Raw genomic sequence first — 5,486 nt, 5'->3', positions numbered from 1 at the left:
ATTGTCCCTAGACAATTGAGGTGTTTCGAATACCTTTCAACTGAATTCTATTTAAATGGCAACACTTGCACATCTTATGCACATCTCTGATCCACCACATTGTATCCCCCATCATCCAATTCTTGATCGTATGGATGATCATTTGATACTTTCAAGTGGAATCCCTTCAACAAAACCCTAGACTCAGGAGTATTTCAAACCACTCCCAATTGACCTCTTATTTGAAGCGCAACTTATATTTCATCATACCCATCTCAATCCTTTATTATTTTCCATCATCACCTTGACATCATGAACTGATGATTTATGTCACCATATTCATCCTTGTGAGTATATGGTTACTTCACTCACCATCTCTCCTAGCCTTGCTCTACCATTGTCTAAATCATCATCACCACCATCATCTCTTGGACACATCTTTTATCAGGTCAGAATGTCACCACCATCTACTTTAGCACCCTTGTGCATTAGTATCACTTTGCCTAAAATTGTATATCTTTTTAGGCCACCATTTTAGTAATTTGTGAGGCACTCAACCTTGGGTGTCATGCATGTGTAGCAATTATCTCTTGTTGATCACTTGTGCATGGCCAAAAATATGTGGCCGGCCATGCCATGGCACACATGCATCATGCCTCTCCATTTCCCTCTCTCGCACATAATTACTCCACCTTGGGAAGCCTCTCCTCCTTTGTCCCTTCCCAATGCCACAAATAAATTCAGCTTGGGTCAAATATCTCTTCCCCAAACCAGCCTCCCAACTAACCCAATCAATGAAGAGGCTACCTCCCAACCAACCCAATCAATGAGGAGGCAGCCCACCCCCTCTCCCTCTATATAAAGGGGCTTGGCAGCCCACCCCCTCCTCACTTGCTCTCACTTTTCCACTCCCCACTCTTTCCTCCACTCCCACACACTCTCCTCCTACCTCTCCCGACGAAATTGCTGCTCCTCCTAGCTTCATGGCCGGCCATGGCCATGAAAAGCTCTCCAAGATGAAGCTCTCCCCCTCCCTCAAGCTCCCCCTCTCCATGAGAGCATCCCTCTCCTTCTTCTCCCCAATCCTAGATGGTTTTCTCTCCTCTTCTTCTTCCTCCCTTGCTAAGTTTGGATCTTGATGCAGGTGCATGTTGGTCCAAGCATGGAGAAGCTTCACCTATCCTCAGATCTGAAGTTCTTGACCAAAATTCGTCCAAAACCTTGCAGTAATTTCTTTCATCTTGCTGTTTCAGATTCTGGTACGAACTTGTAAAATCCACCAAAACTCGTGTACAGCTCCAAATCGAGTGATCCAAAGTTCCACCCTTAGCTTATGAAAAGATCTACAACTTGGCGTTGGTTTCATCCTCAAATTCGTAGCAGATATTCCTGAGTAATTAAAGTTCTGAAAACATGCTGTTTCGCTGTTTGTTAGATTTGTTTAGTTTTACAAAACCTTTTTGAGCAAACTCAACTGGGGATGAAAGCCCTCTCCATTAGCTTTATTTTGCCGTTGGTCTCACCTCAAATAACCACCTAGAATTGAAATGATTCACAGATCAATTTCTGGTCAGATCTGACTTTGTCTGTTTATACCATGAGCTTGGAGATGAATTTGCGAGTGAAACCAATTGCATTAGAACCGTATTGTCAATACCTTTCAGATGCAACTGACCTCATATTTTTAGGATTTTTCTACAATTTTTGGCATACAGATCTTGTTTTCTGTACAGTCAGATTCAAGCAAGGTCCTAAAATTGTAGGTTCAACCTTTTTGAGTGATTCCAATTGGGTTAGTCTTGTTTTAATACTGGCCATCTAGGAAAAATAATTTTAGTCTCTGTTCATGCATATTTGGTACTGTTAGTAATGTGTATGTGTGGCATGGACTATTGTACCAAAACTTTTTGGTTTGTTTTAAAAACTTTAACCACCTCTTTTTATTAAAAATTGGACAACCAATGTTTTATGCTTGCAAAACAAAACCTCTGCAATTTAACTTTAGCTCTATTATTTTTCTTAAGTTTTCAAATGATGTGATAGATGGTTTGCTTCCTATTTTGGATGTAGTGTTTTGGGAGCAAATTAAATTGGGAAAACTGATTTCTACTCTTCCAAAAATGTTTGAAATTGTATTGTGTATGTGTTTGATGCCAAACTAATGCATTTGTCCTCTTCATGATGTTATCTACCAGGGGATATTTGGTTTATACCATGGTGATAACCGAGAGAGGCAATTGCTAAGTTGTGACGCACTCATACCTCTACTAGGTAAATAAATGTGGTTTTCTAAATTAAAACTCTTAAAGTTGTTTTGTGGTATCTATAAGTCCTTAGTATGTTATACCTTGGCTGCATGGTTAGTTGTTGTTTGTTGAATGTTGTTTTGTTGGTGCAATGTGTTTATTGTGTTCCTCTTATATTTTCCGGCGATAGATGCGAACACTTCCGGAGAAGAAGAAGAAGTGGAATCGGACGGGGATTTTATTTTTATTGTTGGAATACATATTTGATGGAGTTGAAGAAGTCCAGGGACAAATAAGCCAACCAAGGCAAGCCATCTCTTGATCTCTGAATGTTGAATCACATATCGTGGTTACTTTGTTGTTATTCTTGTCTCTCGATATATTTTGTGTGGTATCTACTTATGTTGATGGAGCGTGCTCACCATGAGCATGTTGGATTCTCTTTGACACCTCACCTACCATCCCCTTTAGGGAAATGGTGGTAATTATCATGATCTTGGTGTACCTTCTAAGTGTGAGGGATATGCCCACTTATCTTGTGTGTGTCGACCTCTTGACACCCTTCTTGAACCCCTTGTTGATGTTCTGCATACTTACTCTCGAGTATGTTGAACCCCTTGTTGATCTTATGCATGCATACCCTGAGCATGTATGCCCCCTTGACCATCTATATTATCATCTTCTTAGCGGTATGATGATTAACATCTTGAACCTTGTTGGATCTTCCAACTTATGTTGTCCCTATACATGCTTATCCTAAGTATGTATGATCCCCTTAACACCTCAATTATCATCCCCTTAGTGGTATGATGGCTAGCATCATGTCATTGTGACTCTTAGTTCCTTCATAAAACTATAGGTTGGGAACCCCCTTGGAAAAATACCTTGTTGAAAAGAATTTTTGAAAACCTTGGGTGAGTTGGACTTACCCAAGCGTGTGTTTATGAAAGGAAATGATCTTGGCAAAGATGGTTGAAAAGAAAATCTTGTTTTTGAAAACTTTGGCGCCTAAGTATTCACCCGTGACAATTAACCCGCGCAACCATAGCTACTCCAACATGGGCACGGAGCTTAACTTGACGTTTGCTCTTCTTAGCATGAGGCACCGCACAACTATACAAGGGTACGGTTACCCCCGAGTCCGGGTTGTCAAGGTTGGGACAATAGTATAACGGGAGGCCTTCGGGGCTGACCCGTCCGGAAGACACTATGGGTCTCCTGGCTTGGCGGTGGAGCCACGCTCAAAAGGAGGTGAGCTGCCACGGTGCCGGGGAGATACATACTCCATAGGGTAGGACCTCGTGTTAAGTCGAATGGGCGAAAGGTTATGTCCGGGTATCCGTCGTGGCATATGTTGTTATGCGGGGATGATGCCCACACGATAGGTATCCGGATAGTTGTGGGGAAAGTGTGCAAACTCTGCAGAGTCAAATCTATTCGAATAGCCGTGTCCGCGGTCATGGACGGTTGAAATGGCTGTTGCTTAGCCTAATGAGTTTTGTTTGAGAAAGTGTTTACTAAAGGAAAAAAAGGAACTTGTTTTCGGAGTACCGGAAGGGTACTAGAATGGTTTGGTTGACCATTTGGAGATGGTCGGAAAGGAAATAAACTGGGTTACCCCCATCCTAGTGTTTTATGTAGTGGAACTTTGTTGAAGTATCTTCTTCAATAAAGATATAGAGATGTCATAGAACCCTCTTAGTGTCCCCACCAACTGAGATGCCAGGATGCTATATCCACAAGAGAAACTATTTCTCTTTCATATGCTATATCCACAAGGGAAACTACTTCTCTTCTTCATGCTATTTCCACAAGAGAAATTAGCTCTTCCCTCTTGTCATCTTAGATTAGCACTTGTTATCTTGCACTCTTGCAAAGTACCTTCTTGATGGTTTGCGAGTACAATTCAAATGTACTCACGGCTTTGTCCCTGGCTATTTACTTGGCCAGACTTGGAGGAACACGACGGATGAAGAAGGAGTTGGCGACGTCTATGCGAGCTAGGAACGTCTTCCCAGTCAGTTGCCTGTAGGGTTTAAGGCGAATGACTTGGGCTCCGCGCTGTTGAAGTGATGATGCTACTCTGATGTTTAGTTAGGCCCTTCGAGGCTATTATGTAAGTAATGGTCATGTGACCTTATTGTAATTTCCTTATTCCGCTTTGTAATGGATGGTGTAATTTGATATCAGTTCGGTTATGTGTTCACGGCGCACTGATCATGGGATCGTGAACTATATACATAACAGGGTATTTCGGACAGTTAGTCCGGGGTCCCCACAGGCGCGGCCCACACCCTGGCCGCACCGGCCTATCATCTGGGGCCCACAGGGCCCTCCTCTGGCGGCTCTCGGGTGTTCTAGAAGCTTTGTGTGATTCTAAGATGCTGGGCGTTGATTTCGTCCAATTCCGAGAATATTTCCTTACTAGGATTTCTGAAACCAAAAACAGCAGAAAACAGGAACTGGCACTTTGGCATCTCGTCAATAGGTTAGTTCCGGAAAACGCATAAAATCATCATAAAGTATGTATAAAATATGTAGGTATTGTCATAAAACAAGCATGGAACATAAGAAATTATCGATACGTCGGAGACGTATCAGTTCTCTGTTGTCGTGGTTTATAGTTGCCACGGTTCCCAGAGTTGTTCCGATTACCGTCTTGTCGATCATCTCGCCTGTCATCGTACCGATCATCCTGCCAATCAGAGTAGCCTGCGGCCACCAAGTTGTTTTCATCGTAGCTGCGGTTCTTCCTTCTCTTGTTGCGATCCCTTCGACCACCCGAATCATGCTTCGGCTGGTCATCTTCTTCGTCGTCGCTGCGCTGTCGTGGCTTTCGAACGTTGTCTTCGCCATCGGCCCAGCTGTTGGCGATTTCCATTAACTTGGTTATGGTTTTTGGTTTCTTGCGTCCAAGTTCTTCTATATAGCTTTCACGTCGGATGCCATCACTGAAGGCGTCGATTGCTCTGTCGATAGATACGTCTTCTGCAACGTTCAGGAGCTTGGTGAATCTCCCGATGTATGCGCGCATCGACTCCTTCTGCTTTTGCTGACAATACCGTAACTCTTCAATCCCGACGGGCCTTTTGTAGGTTGCTTGGAAGTTGGCGATGAAGGCTTCTACTAGGTCGTCCCATGACTTGATGGAACCCTTCGGCAGACCTCTTAGCCAGGCTCGCGCTGAGTCCTTTAGGTAAAGCTGCAGGCACTGCATTGCTGCTATCTGGTTCCCTTTTTGCAGAATCACGGTCTGCAGAT

At 43.3% G+C, this 5,486-nt stretch overlaps 1 long non-coding RNA gene across 1 annotated transcript; it reads left to right on the top strand.

The window, feature by feature from the left end:
• The first annotated feature begins 691 nt into the window (after window positions 1-691).
• LOC139838621 (uncharacterized) lies at window positions 692-4,489 on the top strand. The gene is made up of 4 exons (XR_011756194.1): window positions 692-1,205; window positions 2,175-2,250; window positions 2,416-2,531; window positions 4,176-4,489. It is a non-coding gene; the product is annotated as an uncharacterized lncRNA (long non-coding RNA).
• The last annotated feature ends 997 nt before the right edge of the window (window positions 4,490-5,486 follow it).

Source organism: Lolium perenne, chromosome 1 (assembly GCF_019359855.2).
Source record: "Lolium perenne isolate Kyuss_39 chromosome 1, Kyuss_2.0, whole genome shotgun sequence".
NCBI lineage: Eukaryota > Viridiplantae > Streptophyta > Magnoliopsida > Poales > Poaceae > Lolium > Lolium perenne.
This window is presented reverse-complemented; position numbering and strand designations above follow the sequence as displayed.